General features: G+C 49.7%; 1 protein-coding gene and 1 long non-coding RNA gene across 2 annotated transcripts in view; one reads left to right on the top strand and one right to left on the bottom strand.

Annotated features, from left to right (window-relative positions):
• The window catches only part of CEP20 (centrosomal protein 20), a 380,968-nt gene that overhangs the window by 73,430 nt on the left and 285,561 nt on the right, over positions 1 to 21,977 (top strand). The window lies entirely within an intron of this gene.
• LOC146789750 (uncharacterized) overlaps positions 1 to 21,977 on the bottom strand; it is a 101,584-nt gene that overhangs the window by 28,545 nt on the left and 51,062 nt on the right. The window contains exon 2 of the long non-coding RNA XR_014970151.1: positions 8,747 to 8,901. This is a non-coding gene — a long non-coding RNA (uncharacterized LOC146789750). The remainder of the gene's footprint in view (positions 1 to 8,746; positions 8,902 to 21,977) is intronic.

Genomic DNA, 21,977 nt, shown 5'->3' with positions numbered 1-21,977 from the left:
TGCGTAAGCTGTGTATAATATAACAGTAGGTATGAAGTACTTCCCTATTCTCTCTTCTTGTTTATAATAAACATACTTATTAATGTGCTTGTAAGCTGGAGCTTCTGAGACCAGCACATTGTAGTTTGAGAAGTAATACTCATAATGACCCTTGCCATAAAACATGCTAAGCAATAAGCTACAAGTAATACCTTACGTCAGAGGCAAGTGATGGCATCTAATACCCTCCTCAACTGATGCTGGTAATTGCATACACACCAGTCTCTCGCACCCATTGTATTCACATACTCATAGAACAGCTTTGCATAGCATTCAGCGTATAATCACGTTTAGACAAGTCTACATGCAACAAGCAACTAGTTTTATCAGTCCTAGTACTATCAACTCCTAATGTACCCTCTTTTGCACCAGAGGTGGTCCCCGTGAATGTCCCTTGTACTCCCACCTCATCAACGTCTGCTTCGTGTGAACTTTTAGCAGACACGATAATAACTTCGGCTATGACTATAATCCCTCCTACTATAAGTGTACCTATTACACATTTTGTCCAACGGTTCGGATATCCGGACTCCATTTTCAGACGAGTTTAGAATGCCACAGCAAGAGGATCAATGCAAAGTCTCTTCCTCTGCCTCTCACTGCTGATCAACAAAGTTCATACACAGTTCCTTGAAGTCACGGAAACAGTTTCACAATTCGTTGCACAATTATTTACACAGTTCAAAAAGACTTCTTTAGTCCTCTTTCTTCTTCTATGGAAAGATCCCTAATTTTATTCTTCTTCCACTCGGGCGTAGGCTTTTTCATTACAGTTTACAGTTCAGTCGACGTCCCTCATGAGATCAGAGTCAATTTCATCGATGACCTGCTATAAAAGTTCAAGGCGTAATGCTGCAATCTCTTGAGCTGGTGGCTGATATCCATAAGTCGGAAACTAAAGATCTTGCAAAATCAGGCTTCACAAGCCACTTAACTTTGGAGGATCTGGTACAGTCAATGTCGGGGACCTCAGGGACCAATATTTCAATCACAATTACCAGTTCTGAAGCTCTGCGCATCACTCGTCTGGATCTCAGTCTCCTGGAGCTCACTGTTCCTGGTCTCTGTAAGCAGATAAGTCCACTCCAGGGCAGCGTATCTCTGGCAGAGTACTTTACTCTTCTCGACCTCCTCAAACTCCCTTGTGCTTGCTCTGTGTCGCTCAACTCTGATTCAGACATTTCAGATACAGGAGCAAGGTCTCTTTCAGGAGTAAGTCTCCGGTTCTGTCTCACAGGCAACATTTCCCTTGCAACTTCAACTCTTCTTCTTTGCACACAACCACCTTCCACACCAGACTTCAGCTGAGTTTTACTCTATACCGCTCGCAACGTTACCGTCTCCCTCAGTCAGTACCTGGGCCTTGTGAAACGTGACCCCCCCTCAGCACGACATGGTGGGTAACCAACCTCATCAGGAACCCCCACAACTTGGCTTGCCCTCTCCAGTGGCCTCGCAACCACGGCTGGACTTTCTTTAGGGAGAGGAGCTGTTTCTTCTGAGGGTCCTGAAACGCTGCAGGTATAGGAGGCATGAATCCAGTTTGGCAATCCTCCGCACTTCACAGCTGTGTTCGTTACCATAATCACCTGGTACAGACCTCACCAACAGGCATGAAGACAGTTCTTTCTCACATGCTTCCGGACCAATATTCAGTCACCTGGGCACAGGTCATGACAGAGGTCCTTCGAAGTCGGTGCAGTCGCAGCTTTAACCTGGTGAGACACAGAACAGATCACGTCAGCCAGTCCTTTGCAATAATCAAGGATCAAATCATCGGTGATGTTTATCAAAACTGTGGATGGCACCATTGGCAAGCGCATCGCCCTCCCCATCAATATTTCATGTGGCAAGATTCCTGATCGCCTATCTGGAGTGCTGCGCAAGCTCACTAGCACCAAAGGCAATGCATCAGGCCAATTTAGAGAAGTCGAGGCGCCCACTTTTGCCATTCTCATCTTGAGGGTCCCATTAACCTGCTCCACCAGGCCAGACGTCTGCAGTCTGTAATTACAGTGCAATCTCTGATCGACTTGTAAGGCAGTACACAACAGTTTCATAATCTCACTGAGGAAATGTGTCCCTCGAGCCTACTCCATTGAGGCTGGAAATCTGAAACACAGAACAAGTTCCCTGAGTAACAGCTTTGCCACTGTGTGACTATCACACCTTATTGTTGGATATGCCTCCACCCATCGGGAAAAGACACACACCACAACCAAGATGTACCTCAGCCTATTGCACCTAGGCATCTCTATGAAGTCAAGCTGGATTCTGTTTAAAGACCCCCTGAATTCCCAATTTGACTCCTCCCTGCAGACGCTTGACCTCATCCCATGTGTCTGCTATGGCTAGCATCATGCTGAGCTTGGTTCTCTCTTTGCTTTCTCCCGAATAATCCCCATTGAAAATGTAACCTTGTTCGACACACAAGCGTGCAACTTCATCTGCATACCTACTGGCCCGGGTAATAAAATCCTCCCTCTTCTCATGACCAACACGTTTCACCACAGCTACTTCCTTCTGTCGTTGCAAAGCTTCCAAGCGGTGTCTCATATATTCCACATTTCTGATTGGAGATCCTGATAATGTTAAAACCCCCTCTGTGACCATAGCTCTCAGAGTCATGAACCACACCGAATCAATACTGGCTATCGGTATAGATGGTTGCTCGGATTTGATCTGAAACAAGACCTGCATGTGTCAAGGCACTGATTTCAGTTACTTGTGTGGTGTATACTACCTGTAGACAAGCAGCTTCCACGACCCCAGAAATGGTACAGACAGCCGACGCTGCTTTCAAATAACCTGCATTGTCTCTTAAACATGAACTATCAACAAAAAGGATGTGGTCTGACTCGGGCAGAGGTTTATCAACAATGTCGGGTCTTGGTTTGGTACAAAGTTCAGTCACATCCAGACAGTCATGGTCATCACAATCTTCGACTTCAACATTTGGAATAGGCATCAAGGTAGCAGGATTCAACACATAATATCTTTTCACAGTAACTTTTTCAGAGGCCAAAATAACTTGCTCATAACGTGTGAACCTTTTATTTGTCAAGTGCTGTGTTATGGTTCTTGTCATCAGGAGCTCAAATGAGTGTAGAATATATACAGTAGAGGATGACCCGTCACAATAACTTTGCATCTTTAAATGCTGACACCAGTTGCAGCATCAGATCTGAGACATCTGGGCAATGCTGAAGCTACAGGATCTAATGTAGCTTAGAAGTAAGCCACTGGTCTATGGACACCCCCATGTGTCTGGGTAAGTACAGACAGTGCACAACCCTCTCTATCACAGCAGAATAGTAAAAATGCTTTGTTGTAATCGGGCATTCCTTGATCCGGAGCGCAACACAGGCTTTCCCTCCGCTCCAAGAAGGCAACCAAACAGTCGTTGTCCCATGGTACCGGATCGCTCATACTCTTGTGCGTCAATCTCTGCAAGGGCTTCTCGTTCAGTGAAAAGTTGGGAATCCACTGTCGGCAGTAGCTAACCATACCCAAGAACATCTGTACTTTCTTTTGTGTGATAGGCGCATTCATTTTCATGATCGCCTCAATATGGTCTGGTGACGCCTTTCTCTTGCCTTTCTCAATGTGATGGCCCAAATACTGTACATCAGGCAAACAGTACTGAAGGTTGCTTGGGGATACCTTGTCCCCATTTTCTGCCAGGTGGTTTAACAGAGCAACAGTATCTTCTGTATAGGCCTCCTTGATCTCTGAAGCAATCAGGAGGTCATGAATGTTCTACACGAGCACTGAATTTTGTGGTAGCACTAGACTCTCAAGATTCTTCTTCAAGATCTGATTAAAGATCGATGGGTTCTCAGTATACCATTGTGGGATACAACACCACGTTAATACACGGTTTTCCAGACGGAAAGCGAGCAAAAATTGCCTTTGCTTGTGTAAGGGTATCGAGCAGAATACCTAGCATAAATCATTCACAGTAAACCATTCACCTTCACAAGGTGTTTGGAATAAGATCACGGATGGATCTGGTACCCCAGGACAACATGGGATCAGGATCGTGTTGATTTTTCGTAGGTCTTGTACGATCCTGTAGTTTCCACTCTACTTCTGCAACCCCATTATGGGTGAATTGCATGCACTTCCTATGAGCTCCTTCAAAATGCACTGGCGATCATGGACTCAATCACAGGTGGGATTCCTGCCGCTGTTTCAGGGGTCAGGTTGTACTGGGGCGTTCTTAGAAACTCAGCATTGTGCTTGATCTTTATCTTTACTGGCTCAGCTCCTCAAATTCAACTTACCTCTTCTCCCGTGAAGTCCCACACCACCGGAGAGACAGCGTCTCGCAAGTCATATGGCAGATCATCCACCGTGGAACATCTTCACACAGATTCTGATTCGCCAGTTTAAATGCAATGTCGTCATCATTAGTCTGCAATTCTACTACTTTGGACGTGCAGTAGATGGTACAGTTCAGCTTACACAATAGGTCACGTGCCAACAAACTGAATTACACCCCACAAACTGGTGTCGATCCTTGAATGTTCCTATTCTCATAGGTATGTCATCTGTTAGTGGATTAGTCATTCTCCTATTGGCGACTCCTACAACTTGGATCGATTGTCCCGAGAGGGGTAGGTTTGAGACTACTGCGGACCTCACAGTAGAACGGGTAGCACCAGTATCAATCAAGAATGTAATGGGTTGACTGTCCACATCTGCCTCCACATACGGTCCCCTCTGGTCTACCTCCAAGACTGCTTCAAGGGTACAGTCTTCCTACCCCCACATTGTTACAGGTCTGTATCGAACTCCTCTAGATCTTTGATAAAGGGCATCTGATGGTACGCTTGGTTACCCTGTGAAATTCTCGGAGGCTGTGGTACCTGGTCACGTGCCAACAAACAAACTGGACTTGAATCACACCCCACAAACTGGTGTTGATCCTTGAACGTTGCTATTCTCATTGGTATGTCATCTGTTAGTGGATTAGTCATTCTCCTATTTGCGTCTCCTACAACTTGGATTGATTGTCCGAGAGGGGTACTACTGCGGACCTCACAGTAGAACGGTAGCACCAGTATCTATCAAGAATGTAATGGGATGACTGTCCACATCTGCCTCCACATACGGTCCCCTCTGGTCTACCTCGAAGCCTGCTTCAAGGGTTGTCTTCCTCCCCCCCACAGGCACCAAGAATGTATGACGTTACTACGCAATACATTACCACGCAGTAGGTTACAATGCGGATGTTACATCGTCCGCGTTGTTACCACGCATGGCTTTACATCGCAAGTCGTTTCTACGACTTGCACTAGATGGCGCGCTGGACTTAGGAATAGTATAAATTGCTATTCCTACTCCAGTTAGCGCAACAGCAGGGAATGTGTTGGATTTAAAATCCAACAGATTACCTGGTGTCGCGCGCTATCTAGCGCAAGTCGTAGAAACGACTTGAGATGTAATGCCATGCATGGTAACAACGCGGACGATGTAACGTCTGCGGTGTAACCTACCAGTGTGGTATTGACAGCGTTGTAAACGCTGTTTCCCAGGCACAGTCATTGTAACAGGTCTGTAGTGAACTCATCTAGATCTTTGATAAAGGGCATCTGATGGTACACTTGGTTACCCTGTGAAATTCTCGGAGGCTGGAGTACCTGCACTTGCTGACTCTGACCCCTCCAAAATGACAGATCTGGGTCTTGTCACAGTATTGGTGACATGCAGTGGTCTTCTTTAGGGTACCGACATCTACTCCTTTCTTTGGATCTATCCCTCTCCCTCTCCCATGTCCCAAGTTAGTTGCCGCGTTCTGGGTCCCTCAATGACTATTTCCCTGTTTCCGGCCCAAAGTTCTTCCGCCCTTCAATGTTTGTTCCACTCTATCTGCATTCCTCATCTGGACCAGCATCAGATTATCCTTTAACTTCCTGTGCTTATAAATCCACCTCATCACTACAGTATCTGTCATACCGCCGGAATTCATCCACGTATTTATTTTACCAGCAGATCAAATCCTGTTGGATCATGAAGCTCTGGCCCCAGTCCCAACACAAACTTGGAAACAAACTGTCCCATATCCCTAGGGTCTAAAGTATCCAACCCACTGTAGTGCTTTAAGGCTTGCAAGCGCCTTTCATAATAAGTATGTACTGATTCTTTGGGGTCCTGGGCGGTTCGATCTATCTTGACCCAATCGATAACTTGTGGTACGATCTTAGACTGCAACCATGTGATTACCTGCCCAAACCTTCTCAAGACCAAAGGTGAAGGACCATGCGTTTGGGGTCTCTAGCTGGTCCAGCAGATGGCCACTCAACAGCAATTTTGCAAGTGGACCACAAATCACTAGGTACCACTATATCAAATAGCGTGTTCAAATCAATCCACAACACTTTTGAGGTCTTTATAAAGCGATCAACTTGCTAGTACCATTCAGCAGGCTTGTCCTTCAGCCGATGAAAATCGTTTGTAAATACTGCCAAATCATGCCTGCTTCAAGGCACATACCCTCCGCTCGGTACCTCTTGCAATGGGTTGGCTTCTACTCCTGTTGTCCCTCCCCCGGGAGGCAGCTTATCTCCTATTCCCTTCCTGACACACTTTTTCTTATACCATGAATGAGTTTTCAAACCTGTGACCCTTTTCTCTTCCAATTCCTGATCACTATAATTCAACCTATGACTTCCCTGCAACATTTGCGTCTTGGACAGATCCACATCATACTTCTGGGCCAATTCTGTTAGTTTCTCAAGTGCCTGCATTGCCTTACGTGTGACGTCCTTTGCCACAAATAGCAACTCATTCTATCTTTTTCAAAGGCAAGCTCCCACTTATTACCTTGTCTGCCTCTGACTTCAGCCTCACTACATCTAACAATTTTGCTTTTACTGCAGCCTTGATTGTCCCCTGACTTGACACGCTACTCTGTCCTTCTCTTTCACTGCTCTGACTCCTCTGGCGATTTCCTGATGCTGTAGTCTGCGAGACTTGCTGATCTCCGGAACCTCCCTGATCTGCACCTACTTTATGATATTCTCCCTATGGGTCCTCTAACTGGAACTTCCCACATCCTCAAATCTGAATTTTAATTTCCCAATGACCCTGATCGTACTGTACTAGATCCAACACGCACCCTCGCAAGGTCCGCAGTTGCTGGTAATGCAGTACTAGCTTCCACAGGCAAAAATAATGGACCATTTCCGTTCACTGTCACACTTCCTTCTGGGTTGACCCTTCCTCCCAATCCTGACTGTGGCTGACTACTGCTTTCCCCTAAACTTGGGTCATATGCTTCCACTACAGGCCCAATGGTGATCGGTTCCATAAGGGCTTCTGGTAACGGCGTAGCAGCGCTGACTCCACTCGTCTCTGTACTACCCAGAGCAGACATCCCTATCCTTCTGTCCTTGGTGAAATCTTTCCCACTACTCTCGAACTAGGGTCTGTCTGCGGCCCTACCATTTTTTTCCATGCTCGCTGCATTTGCCAATTCCCGTCTTCCCCTTTCTGAATTCGGATTGTATGGAGGAGGACGCTCTGCTCATTATCTAGCAAGCTGCCATCAGTATCCCTCTCATCATTTCCATTCCTGTACCGAACGTATCGTTCCTTCACTATCATCTCCCTCTATGGAGTCTCCTCTCAACCTATTTAACTGTGCGTCTCATTGTGCATCTTGATATGCCTTCATCGCTTTTTTCATCCGTCCCAGACATTTTTCCCTGTTCTTCCCTGTGCTGCTCTCGTCCAAGCATCCAATGGCTTGAACTTTGTTAGTCTAGGTGGGGGCCGTAATGAAGACATCTCTCCCCTCGATTGATCTAGAACCTCCAATCTAAATTAACCATAACTTGGAAAACCAAATCTCCCTCCTTTTCAGTAATCTTATGCCAATTTTGAAGCCAGACTGTAGTTTGGAGACCTACATTCTTTGGCATGTAATGTGATGGGGTATCCTCGGGTGGTGCTTCCTCACCCACTCGAGTTACTACTCCTCTATCTCCCCTACATGGATCTCGTAATACTTTAAAGCATTGCAGGATTGAACCAAATTTTTCTCCCAACAGATGTCCTCCCTTCACTTCCTGATGACAACCAGCCAATCCTAGCATGACGTCACACCATCCGACCTATCGCAGCGCTGCACACTCCAATGTCACTTCTTCCCCCTCACAGCGGTTCACCCTCCTTCACAATCGCACCTTACACATTCAATTATGGAAACCAGTAACTGTCTGCCTTCCAAATGACCGGACAGTTACAGAAACAAGTAATTGTCTTCCTTACTAAAAGATCGATAGAATTCAATCACTCAAGAACATTCACGCACCATGACCCTCGACCTGCGCTGGCCACTCGAATCGCTGTACTCTACCTCCGCGCGCAAGGCTTTCCACACGCAATTCTAACATCCACATACGCAAAGTTTGCTGACTCAGGTGGGTTGTCGATAGCGCTTCACCACTGAAGTTTGTTAGTAAAAAGCAGTAGTCTGTCCCTACACTACCACTATTGTGACCCTCCTACATAGCACTTCCCAGGCAAATTCTGGAAAAAGGTGTCAGCACGTGAAGGCTTCCTAAGAAGTGCACTCCCGTTGAATGGGTCAAGTAGCATAAAGCTACAGAGCTTGTTATAAGATGCTCTCTCCTCTCAAGGCACTGCAGAAGACCCCCGGACTTGTCCCTAACCCCAATACAAAAATCGTAGGACACACCCATCATCACATCACGCGATCATCCCATCCAGCTGGACACCACCTCGTAGGTAACTTTCCATGCTGCGACGGTGCTCCCAGACTCTTGCTCAGTGGCCCAGGTATTCTCCAGTATCGCTTGTTCAGATGTATCCTTTCCTCTCTAACCTTAGCTCCTAAAACAAAAGCGTTATTTTAACTAACATGGATTTTTTACACCTGCAACAGAAACGTGAGAAAGAACAAAATCTGCATACACAGGAAATTCTACTAGTAAATCCATCTAGAGTGCCAGGGAGAAATACACATGAGGCCTACAAAATCAACTAATATATGAACAGACATGAAATTACTTTGCATACATGTGCGTGATCATGGTTACTGTGCACCTTTAAATCAATGCGTTACAAAGCAAATTATCTCTCGTTAGTCACATGTAAAACGCAGCATTTTAAGACTTTCATCATAGAGCACACGTTTACAATGTAGAGCGATATTCTGTCCTCTCATTGTTTAGACCAAACTAGTCCCCTCAGCGGGGGGTCCATATGGATACATGCGGCAAGGGGTTCTAACACTATGGCAAAAAGGAGGTGGGAGAGCGGGCATTCCTTATGGGTACCACGCCGTAGTGGTAAGGGACGGGAGGTCTCTCCATTCACCATCACTTGGGCAAATGGTTCGGAATTGCGGAGTCTAATCCACCTGAGGAACTTTGGCCCAAATCCTAATTTCAATAACACTTTGAAAAGGTACGGACATTCGATGGTGTTGTACGCCATGCAGGTGTCGAATGAATGAATGAATGACGACGTCCTCTTTTATTTATTTTGCTCTGCTTGGTGACCCGTGTAATCTCCTTAGGTTAAGTGCTGTACTACTTCCTGGCATAAAACCAGATTGGTCCGGATGTACTAGTCTGGTGATCACTTGTATTAGTTGGGAGTCCAATAGCTTTGCTAGTATCTTAGTTTCAACATTAAGGAGATAAATGGGGTTTTTTCAGCTTTGTATATGGTGATAATTGTGGCTATTTGCTGGTCTCTAAGAAGAACCCCTCCCTCCCTGCTCTCCTCAAACATCCTCAACAGGTATTTTATTTATTTATTATTTTTTGAAATTTTTTTTATTGTGCAGAAAGAAGGTTACAAGCACGGGCCTACAACCCCCAGGGCCGGCCGCTAGTAAGTAAAAGATCAAACAGTGCAATTACAATGACTGGCCCACCGGGGCTCCGCACCCTACAGAAGAGCAGACTGCACATAAAGGAAATCGGGATACACCCTTTTATCATAAATAACAACTTAAAACAAAGGCGAGGCAAGAAAACATAAGATGGGCGTCGGGCCACAGCAGGGGCGCTTCCATATCCGACCACCCGATGGCAGTCAAGAAGAAGGGAAACAAAGAGGTAGGGGGGGGGAGAAACGGGAATACCAAATCTATACTCAGATGTGCCAGATAAGTAAGGAACCATCAAGGATCAGGGGGACAATGCTACATCAGACGTTTCCACCAGGGGGGGGGAGCACAAATACTTCCACGATACACATTCCACTGCCCCCAAATTCTGTTCCAAGCCCCGGGTTTACCACGAGCCACATACACAGTCTTTTCCCCTGAACATGCACCAGTCCATGTTCTCCTTCCAGACAGACACGGTGGGGGGCCGCTGCAAACCCCAAAGCTGCGCTATGTCCCTCTTTGCTATCATGTTCCCCAGGGCCGCCCACCGAGTCTGGGCCGCGTTATAGTCATTGGGCTCCCACACATTCAGAACACAACGACGCACCTCCGGCAACAGCGTGACCCCGGTGACTCGCCTCATAATCTCATGCACCTGACGCCAGTATTCCACCACCTCGCGGCACTCCCACAGGATGTGGAGAAAGGTGGCACTGTGCCCACAGCCACGCTTGCAGAGCCCGTCCTCAGAAAACCCCATCGAGACCAATCGGGGACCCGTCACGTAAACGCGATGGAGGATCTTAAGCTGGACCAAACGGAGACGGGCCGGGATGGCAACCTCCTTAGGAGATGACAGCGCGGACTGCCAGTCCTCGTCGTCCAACTCAACCCCATCCCCCGTCCATGCCTCCCGTAGACGCACCAAGAGGTCAGCCCGATTATTTATCAATTTTTTATAGATCAAAGAGATAGTACTATCGGGAACGTGACCGTCAAGTATGCGGTCCTCGAGGGGCGAAGAAACAGGGACCGTGGACCCTTCCCCAAAAACCGAGAGCAGGGCATGCCGAACCTGGGCGTAGCGAAAAAACTCCCTCTCACTAAGCTCATACTCGCTCCGGAGCGCCGCGAAGGTCTTGACCGCGCCTTTAACCCACAGATCCCCCACTCTGCTAATGCCGATCGTGTCCCAGTGCTCAAAGCCTTTCGTCGTCCAGAGGCTCCCCAGGCAGTCTGAGGCAAACCAGGGAGTAGCACACGTTAAACGCTCACTCCAGCCCATCGCTACATTGGCCGCCTTCCACACCCGTACCGCAATCTTGGTTGGGCCCGTGAGGGTCCTACCAGCAGATCGGGAGTAAAGCGCTCTGTTATAATTACCGCCGGGAAGCAGGAATTTATCCATCTCATACGCCGGGTTCAGACCAGGAGCATACGTGGCATGGTTAATTGCCGACAGTTGGGAGGCCCAATAGTACCGTCTAATGTCAGGAAGCGCGATGCCCCCGTCGTACCAGGGGAGAGTAAGCTTTGCCAGAGCGATACGCGCCCGCCCGTCCCAGACCAGTCTCCTATGCAGACTCTCCACCTCCCGAAAGTAGGCCACCGGAATGACATCAAAGGAGTTCTGAAGTGCGTAAAGAAATCTGGGAAGGGACATCATTTTAAACAGGGCCGCGCGACCAAGCGGAGACAGGGGCAACCTACACCAACGAGCCGTATCCACCCTCAAACGTCGGAGTGGAGACAGGAGGTTCTGCTCATAGCGGACCGCCGGGTCCAACGAAACATATACCCCCAGGTACTTAAAGCCGGATGAGGACGTTTGGATAGGAAGTAGAGGCGGCAAAATGGGAGGGCCACCAGAGATAGGGTACACGCAAGATTTGGACCAGTTAATTATCAAACCCGAGTTTTTCCCAAAGGAGGTGAGGACATCAAAGAGAACATTAAGCGACTGTCGCGGCGAGGTGAGGTCCAGAAGAATATCATCCGCGTACAGCGAGACCCGATCCTCGAAGCCCGGGGCCCACCGGATCCCTCTGATAGAGGGCTCCCAGCGGAGCCAGGCGGCGAGCGGTTCCAAGGCAAGAGCAAAAAGCAGAGGGGACAACGGGCACCCCTGCCTAGTGCCCCTCCCGAGAGCAAAAGGCCGGGAAGCCCGCCCATTGACAACCACCTGAGCCATTGGTCCGGCATAAAGAAGCTTCACCCAGCTAAGAAATCCCTCCCCAAAACCAAACTTCTCCAAGACCGCCCAGAGGAATGGCCACTCGATGGTATCAAAGGCCATGGTGGCGTCCAAAGAAACCAATACGGCTGGTTCAGAAAAGTATTTCGCCCTAGCTAGGACGCCGTGCAGACGCCGCAGATTAAGAGCGGTATTACGGTGGGGGATGAAGCCGCATTGATCCGGATGAATCAGATCAGAGATAACGCTCAGCAAGCGGTTGGCGAGGACTTTAGCCAGGATTTTGGGTTCTGCGTTTAAGAGGGAGATAGGCCTATATGAAGCACAGCGGTCACGTGGTTTACCCTCCTTAGGAATCACGACTATAGTTGCCAGACGCTGGTCGGCGGGAAGGGAACCCCTCTCGTTCGACTCCTGAAACATACGACGGAGGAAGGGCACGATTTTATCCGGGCGCAGTTTGTATAGCTCGATCGGCAGGCCATTGGGGCCCATGGCTTTGCCCGAGCGAAGGGAGCCAATCGCGGTAGCAATCTCATCGACGGCCAAGGGGGCATCCAACCGCCCACGGTCCTCGACGGATAAGCCGGGCAGGACAATATCCCGTAGTAGAGGACGAGAGTCGTCTTCATCTCTGTCAGACACCGGGGAATACACCGTCCGGAGGTGGTCAGCAAAGCACTCCACAATCTCGCCAGGCTCAGTCACACACACTCCATCCGCAACCCGGAGCTCTGGGACCACACGATTCACTCTCTCCTTCCTATCCAGCCAAGCAAGCAATTTACCAGCCTTGTCTCCAGCATCATACAACCTACCCTGCTGCTCCCTATACATGGTCCGGGCAGCGTCAGTGACAAGGGACTTATACTCGAACTGCTTCAGGCTGAGGGCATGTAGCCCATCCGGAGTGACCCCCGTCTCCAAGGCCGCCTCCAACCCCAGGATGTCGGTCTCCAGCTTCACCACCGCCTCCATCTTAACCTTCTTTGCCGCCACAATCTGGGATAGGGCCTGCCCACGGAGTACTGCCTTAAAAGCTTCCCACAGGGACACTGCGGACATCACCGACCCATCATTCTCAAGGAAGTATTGGTCAATCGACTTGACCAGACTATAGCGGATCGTGGGGTTCCGCAGGTACCAAGGGTTAATAGGAGCGATCCGCCCAGCAGACCGCGTCCCAGTGTCAAAAAGCAACCACAGTGGGGAATGATCAGAAATACCCCGGGCCAGATGCCTAACCTCTCGAATCCGGGCAGTCTGGGCCGCGGGCATAAGAAAGTAATCCAATCTGGAGAGACTCCCATGCGCCCCAGAGTGAAAAGTGTACTGACACTGTGTAGGATGCATTAACCTCCAGCAATCGACCAGACCGAAGGTCTCCAAGAATCCGCCAAGCCACGCCTGCGCAGCAGGGAGGGCCCTGGGCGGGTGGCGATCCCGGTCGCCCGAGACCACCGAATTGAAATCCCCACCCATAAGCAGAAGACTGTCAGGAAGCTCAAGCAGCAGTCGACCCAAGTCTGAAAAGGTGGAGTTCTGGAGACCCGGGGGAACATAGACAGAGACCAAGGAAAGGGACTGCCCCTCCCACCGCCCAGTCAAAGCCACATAGCGCCCTCTATCGTCCGGGACTACCCTGGTGATCTCCAGCGGGAGTGAAGAGCGCAGGAGAATGCCAACCCCTCTAGAGCCAGTGGTGAAACCAGAATGGGCAACGAGTCGGTACCCCCCCCTGTTCATGGCATGACAAACGTTACCCACCAGATGCGTCTCCTGTAAAAACACCACATCAGGAGACATACGTCGCAAATACTGCAGCACAACACCCCGTTTGATACGGTCCCCCAATCCATTGACGTTCCATGACATCAACCTCAACCCGCCCCCCCCCATCCCCTCCAATCGATCAAGGGTCCCCCAGCAAATAGCGCAACGCCCAAGACTGGAACAGAACAAAGACCTCGCATTAAAAACAAAACACACAAATCAAAACCCCCCAACCCCCCCCAACTGCCAACTCCCCCCACCCTGCACCCCTGCGACCCAAAAAACCACCCCAACTTGCAGTGTGCCTGTCGCCCCATAAACCCCATTCTACGGAAAGACCCCGGAGGAGGAGAGGGACCCGTCCCCAACCGCCCCCCACATAGATCATAATAAAACAAAATGCAAAAGAGAAGTTGAACCCAGCCGAACAGTACAAAATGGCAAAATCAAGGACCAAAGTCACTCCGAGGGAGACCCGCCACCCTCGGTACCAGCAGAGGGCCCAGGCCGGTCCCCGCGGCCCGGCAGCGAGTCAAGCCAGTCACTCACAGTTGCGGGAGATTCAAAAAAGGTTGTCCGATCTTCGTGCTCCACTCGGAGCCTAGCAGGAAAAAGCATGGAGTACTTGAGACCCAGGTCGCGGAGGCGACGCTTTACCCCCTGGAAGCCCATCCTTTGTTTCTGGACCAGTTGGGTGAAGTCCGGGAAAAAGTTAATAGACGCATTCTCATGGCGGACCGGGCCATGGGCCCGCGAGGCCTGCAAAATCACATCTCGGTCTCTGTAGTAGAAAAGTTTGGCAACAATGGGCCTCGGGGGGGCCCCCGGCCGCGGCCGACCGCCCGGAACTCGATGGGCCCGCTCCACGGCAAAGAACTTACTCAGGCCGGCGGGGGCAAGATGCTTGAGGATGAGCTCCTCCACCAAGAGATCCACCGGGTGGTTGTCGGAGGTCTCCGGGACGCCTATGACGCGGATGTTATTGCGGCGGGCCCGTCCCTCAAAGTCCTCCAGCCGCCGGGCCATCAGATCGTTGGCCGACTTGAGGTCGCCAAGAGTGGCCCGCTGGTCCGACACATCCGCAACCAGGGTGGACGTCCGCACGTCAAGCGATTGAACCCTCTCGTTGGTCTTGGAGAGATCCGCCCGAATCAGTGCGACATCAATAGCCACCGTGTCGATTTTACGGGCCAAGGCCTCGTATTGCGTAGCAATAGTCTCCTTGATGCCGTTAATGGCGCTCATAATGTCCTGCAGGGACGGATCCGAGTGCATGGACGGGCCACCACCAGCTTCGTCCGAGGGGGCTCCAGCCGCTCCAGGGGACCCTCTTCCTTGAGTATAGTGGTCCATGTTGTTCGTCTGGACCGGACCCCCGTGGAGGGATGTCTTAGTCTTACGCCCCTCGGGGCCCCCCCTGCCACCCATGGGAACCACGCTCACCAACGGGGACCACCGGCCCAGCGTCAAGGGGGCACCGGCCACTCAGTCAGAAGCCGCACCAGATACCGTGATGCGGCCGGGCGAAGAAACCAAAGTCAACGGGCACACTGGCGGCAAGCGGAGACAAGGGCATCCAGCAGAGATAAACACCCAGCCGCTCCAATCAGTTACGATCTCCAGCCCCTCAGGGATCCAAAAGTGAAACCGAAAGTAATGGAGCGGCCACTGGCACAGATCCGCTGCCGCTGTTGTTCAATTACACCCCGGCTCCACAGGTCACCCTCGCACCGGGCACAGCCATCGATTGGGCCTCGAAAGTTCCAACCACCGTAGATCAGGATTCCCAGGTCCGATTCGGTTTCTGAAAGAAGGTCAACGTTCAGCCAGAGTTCGCCTTCCAGATTCTGTCAGCCAAGTCAGGATAATGTCAGGATAAATTCCGAGGAGCAGCGAGGGTCCGGGGAGCCCTGTGCTCACGCGACCATCTTGGATGCGCGCTAGGCTCCTCCTCTTTTATTTTTATTTTAGTGTTTTATAGAGCGCGGACTTGACCCGTTAGGTTATCAGAGCGCTTTACAGGAAGAAAACCGTATACAATAGGATAGAAGTCACAAAAGTACACAATAGAATAGGAAGGGGCGGGGTGCTGGGTACATAAGGGATAGAGGATACATATGAACATTTTGCATTATACATTTACTCGTGGCGATCATCTCTGATGTCTCTGGGGGGTTGAGGCGAAAATTAAGCGAGGAATTTGCCCTTAAGGAAGGTTTTGGCATCCTTTTTGAAGCGTGCCAGTGAGGGGATTCTTCCGAAGGCAGGCGGGAGAGTGTTCCATACTCTTGGTGCGGCCCCAGAAAAGGCCCGATTGTAGTTTTTTTTTTTTTTTTTTCTTTTCCCCCGCAGGTGCGCAGGTTGGAGCAAGAGGTCTCTGGCGGACCTGGAGTTTCTGGTTCCTCCAGATAACACGAGTTTCTGTGCCAGATATGCAAGGGAGTTTGAGTATAGTGCCTTGTGCGTGATGCATGCCAGTTTGAGTTGAATTCTGGCCTCGAGAGGAAGCCAATTCAGAGCTTTCAGATGAGGTGAAATGTGATCGAATTTCCTTGTGCCAGTAAGAAGTCTGGCGGCCGCGTTGAGGCAGGCTTTTAAAGGTGCCAGTGAGATTTTGGGTAGCCCCGAGAGGGTAGAACAGCCATATTCCAGTCTAGAGATGACTAGTGCCTGGACTGCAATTTTTAGGTCGGGAGCGTCGAGGAAGGCTTTCAGTTTCCAGAGGTAGCTCAGGTGGAATCTGGCTGCTTTAGCCATCGAGTTGATGTGGTCTTGCATGTTCAAGTTGCAGTCAAGGGTTATGCCCAAAGATTTGGCCAAGTCAACAATGGTCGGTGGGCAGTTTAGGGCTGTGATAGCCTTAACCATGTCTGAATCTCAGGGTTAGTTTTTGGTGGGGAAATTAGGAGAAATTCTGTTTTCTTTGCGTTGAGTTTGAGTTGATTGGAGGCGAGCCATTGGACAGTCATTTTCAAGGCCTCATTCAGGGATAGAATCTCCTCGGGGGATGAGGTTTTGATGTAGATCTGGGTGTCGTCAGCATACATGTGGGAAGAGATGTTCGCGGAGCGTAGTACTTCGGCAAGCGGTTCCAGGTAAAGGTTGAAGAGGGTGGGGGACAGGGTTGAACCTTGAGGGACTCCAACCGTGACCGGGGAGGGGGCAGACAGGTTACCGTTAATTAGGAATCTTTGTGATCGATTTTGGAGGAAGGACCTAAACCAGTCTAGAACAGAACCATCCAATCCCATCCTAAATTTGAGGCGTTCGAGTAATTTTCCATGTTTGACTGTGTCGAAGGCCGAGGATAGATCCAAAAGGATTAGGAGGCAAGTTTTGCCTTGGTCGAGGGCTTGGACGGCATAGTCTATGATGTGGAGCATGGTGGTTTGAGTACTGTGCCCGGGTCTGAATCCTGATTGGAAGTCGTCAAGTAGATGAAAGTTGTTGATGTGATGGCTTAGCTGCTGTTGCACACACTTCTCCAACACTTTGGCTAAGAGAGGGATATTGGAGATAGGTCTGAAGTTGTCAGGGGAAGCTGGATCCAGAGACGGCTTTTTCAAGATGGGGAGAACTTCGCCTGGTTTCAGAGAGTCTGGTATCGATCCCTGCCTGAGAGAGGCGTTGATTATTGCAGTCCAACTAGGAATGATGGATTGGGCAACGGCACCTAGGCAGTTGGAGCGGAGCGGGTCATTAAAGTGGTTGTTCGGGTTTAAGGTAGATAGGATTTTTGAGACAGAGTCTTCATCCTAGAGCTTGAAGTTAGACCAGCGTGCTTGGTTTTTGGGTGAAGCCTGTGGGGGCAACGCGGAAGGAGGGGGCAGATCCGGAGAGGGTTGAGAGTTTGTGGCGGCGCTGAGTTCGTTTCCTAAGGCTGTGATTTTGTCGGAGAAAAAGGAGGAGAAATCCTCAGATGATATTAGCGACTTGGGGGTTTCTTTAGATGTTTTGGCCAGTTTATTAGATTTGTGTTTGACCAGTTCGAAGAGCTTGCATGGTCTGTTCTTGGCGTTCTCCAGCTCCGATCTGAAGAATTCTTTTTTTTTTTTTGCATTGAGAATGTGCCTGTTGTAGGCGTTTCTGGCCTGGCGGAGAAGTTTTAAATGTGCTGCTGAGGGGTGCTGTCTCCATGTTCTTTCGGATGGTCAGAGGGATCTCCTCTCGTTACTGAGGGAGTCACAGAACCAGGGATTCCTGTCTTTGATTTGGGTTCTTTTAGGTGCAGTGCCAATTTCGAAATGTTGAGTTTACAGGCAAACCATTGGTTCCTAGCGCTTTGCCTGCTTTCAAATCTCTGATTGCCTACATTATCTCCTCTTGAGTTAAGTCCCCTTCAAGGAGAGACCTATATTTGGCAGTGGGAACCGGAAGCGGGATATGTCTCAGGAATTCACGACATTCCTCAGAAGGCGCTAGTCCGGAGGGAGAGTAAAGTCAGGCATAGAAGGAAGCAAACGTTTCTGCTATTTCTAATCTATCGGTTATTTGCTTACCATCATTTGAGTGTAACCCGTGTACCCATTTATTGGCTTTTTCTTTTTTTATCTAACCAGGCTAGGAGTTTACCAGCCTTCTCCCCAATCTCGTAGATACGGTGGAGAGTCGCGCTATGTTTCGCCTTGGCTTCTTTCGTCACAAGCCAGCGATATTCCTTCTGTTTAATCACCAGCCTGTGGGCTACGTCAGTATTATCTGCATGTCTGAGCTGCGCCTCAAGTTGTTCTATGTCTTTTTCAGTGGCTTCCACCTGTGCCCTCTTCTCCCTTTACTAACCGGGAGACACCCTGTCCTCTAATGACTGTCTTGTACGCTTCCCAAAGCGTTGCTGCAGAGTTCATGAGGTGTCAGTCTTGGTGAAGTACTACTCAGTAGTTAATGTGAGTCCTTTTCTAATGGTTGGGACTTTAAGATACCAGGGACTTAGCTTCATGCATTGGTGATCTCTCAAAGCTATTCTGCCGGAAGAGCTTTAGACTAGTTCAGAAAATTGTTAGGCAGCTCGACGTGTCTCAATCTACCTCACCTCAGTAAAGCCCTCTGGATCTGAGGAGTGGGGGGGGAGGGTGGGGGGTACCCACCACAACAACACTCACCAGGGCTTCTCCCCACTACAGGCTCATCACCATAATGCTGCTGGTCGTGGTAGTCTAGTTGGAAGCAGGAGCACCACTCCGGGCAGGTCCCTAAGCAGCGGAGCAGGGCGCTAACCCCGGAGCAGGGTACAGCTCCAGCCAGCTGTCCTCAACACCCTGACGCCAGTCCGCCATACAGGAGCTGCCGCTCCTCCAGTCCTCTGTGCAGTTCGTCGCCACCATCTGCTGGCCACTCAGCACAGAGCAGGTCGTTTCCTGGGTCTCGCATGCTGCGCACAAGTCGCCGACTCACAAGAGGCATCAGCTCTAGGCCACAATCCGTGGATCCAGTGGGGACTCTGACGTACAGTCAGCACCGGAGCACTCGGGTTCCAGGTTAGTTAGATTGCAGGCAGTTGGGCAGCTGGAACTGGATGAGTGAAGCGAATGGGGAGAGATTTGTTGGATGGGGCTCGGAGCCGCTTTAGCAAGTGGCCATCTTGCTCGGCGGTCTGCCTCGCCTCCCAAAATTGATTATTTTTGTTTGCAGTTACGCACCATTGAAGTTAATGAGAGAAAATAGAAAAATGCATAAAAAATCACACAGTTGGATCTCGAGGTTCACCTTCTGGATTTAGGTAAGGAACAAGGCGAGGCTGATTCTCAGGAGCATCCAGGATTCAGCCTGTAGCAGGGTGCTGAGGTTGTTGGTGGCTGGTGCACTACGAAGAAGAGGGCCACTAGAAAACACACTGCACAAGGGGTCTTTAAGGTAAGTCCGATGGGTCTCACTCGAGGGAGCAGGTTGCAAGGGCCTCCAGACTATGGGGAGCACAGCTGGTTTATTGGTACCCAGGCTGGGCGGACTGGATGCTGGGCATATAGGTCAGCCGGGCGGCGTGCGTCTGTCCTCATGGTCTGGAGCAGGCAGCTTGTTGAGGTGATTCAGGAATAGCTGTCACTCACAAAGTGGGTCTCGAGGTTCTCAACATGCCCATGACTGGCGCTTGCTTTCTGGGCAGTTGGAGCCCGGATTGTACTCTTCGTCTCCGTGTATGCCTCAGATGGTCTGGTACCTCTGGTATTGGTGTGGCATGGTTCTGTGGTTCTGGTATATCCTGGTGTCTTCACACACAGTAGGGAGACGGATCTGATTCTCCGGAGCTGGTGTACCTCGTTTTGCTTGGATGCTTCTATGGAGTCTCTGGGAAGCAGCAAGTTGGTAATCTGGACTCTCTGGGTTCAGTTCCTGCGGACTGCAGGGGAGTAGTTCCTCTACCCCAAGGGAGTTTTGTGGAGATTATCAAAGTCCTGGAGTTGCTCAAGGAATCTTGAAGGCCTCACAGCTGCAGGACGAGACAACACACCACAATTGTTGAGTTTTGGAAGCAGCAGGCAGGGCAAATTTCTCTGCAGCAGTTCTTCAGTTCTTGGGTTAGCAGCTCTTCTTTGTCCATGCCTTCTTTGTATCCGCCAAATCTGAGCGAAGGTCCACGGATATCACCTTAATACTAAATTTAGGGGTGTTAAAGGGAGTGACCGGTAGTAGCCAATGGGCTACCTTCCTTTGGGTGGCTACACCCTCTAAGTGACCACTTCCTGTGGGAAGGGGCACTACCCTAGCCCTGATAAGTTAATTCCTGTCCATCCCAAGATGGAGGAATTGGAAAAGTCATGTCCACATCACCTGCCCCACCTTTCGAGTGGTGCTGACTGAATGTGGGCACATCTCCTAATCTAATATTCCTGCCTCTCCTCCCTCCAAATATGGAGCAGGAAAGGGGGGTGGGCATCCTCCACTATCTGGAGAAGCCTGGGTTGTATTTCAAAGGCGGCATTACCTTTGAAGATTCCTGCCCTGGAAGGCCATCCTGGCCAGGAGGAGGTGTGAAGCACCTCTATCCAGAGCAGGCTTTATTCCTGGCCTCTGAGATCGTTGGCTCTCACCCCATGAGGTCAGAAACATGTCTGGTGATGACAGGCTGTCTAAGACTAGCCAGAGACCACACCGCTGTTTGTCAGGTTTTAAGGGGACCCTCTAAGGCTTTCCCGGTGTGCATTTATTAGTAAATCTAACACTGTCATCAGTGAGGATTTATTAACCTGAGATATTTGGTACCGGACATCTTAAGGTACAGTGAAGCCATCATGGAGCTCGGAAACTCGTAATGAAAAGTATCCAACCCATGCACTCTCGATAGCTTCCCTGTGCACTTAAAATATCCAAGAATGGAGTGGGTATTGTAAGGTCATTTCTGCTCATGCAGATATGTCCACACATGGGATATAGTGCACCCTGCCTTAGGGCTATAAGGCCTGCATGCAGTGTATGTGGGCATGGCTCACTGGGCTGTGTCATGTAAACTCTTCGGTTTTCTCTGCTCCAACACGCAGCCTGCAGTGGCAGTTTGCATGGTCTTTTTGAGGGGTCTCTGGGGTGGCACAATTTGTGCTGCAGCTCTAGAGGACCCTCTTCAGTACCAATGCCCACGTACCAGGGGTACCATTTACTAGGAACTTATAGGGGTTGCTGAAGTTGTGCTAATCGTGGTACAGTTTTAGGCAAGAGATCTGGCACTGGGAACCTGGTTATCGGGGACCCAGTGCACTTTCAATTTGAAATCACATCATACTCCAGGCAAAAGTGGTGGCTAACCATTTCAAAAGAGGCACTAATATAGATGGTCAAGCAAGGGGTTGCTGTGCTGCTTGATTGTTTTGAAGAGTGTTCTCCTTCTATTGGCAGCTTCATTGATTTTGTTTTTAAAGTACTTTCCTTTGGTGATGTGTTGCACAGAGGTACTTCAGTGTGTGAGGAGGTCATTGTTTTTTTTTTTCTTTTTCTTTTTCTTTCCTGTCCACGTAAGCAGCATTTGTTGTCAGCAAGGTCTTTGAAGTTCCAGGGTGCTGAAGGATTCTGCTTCCTCTTTCTTGTTTTAGTTCATGTTAGTGTTTTTCCTGTTTTTTCAACTAGAACGTAAGGTTCATGATGTGGCCTTTAGACTGGGTGAATTACTGTACC

The sequence above is a fragment of the Triturus cristatus genome, chromosome 10 (genome assembly GCF_964204655.1).
Source record: "Triturus cristatus chromosome 10, aTriCri1.1, whole genome shotgun sequence".
Classification (NCBI taxonomy): Eukaryota; Metazoa; Chordata; class Amphibia; order Caudata; family Salamandridae; genus Triturus; species Triturus cristatus.
The sequence above is the reverse complement of the archived record's forward strand: the minus strand, read 5'-3'. Positions and strand labels throughout refer to the sequence as shown.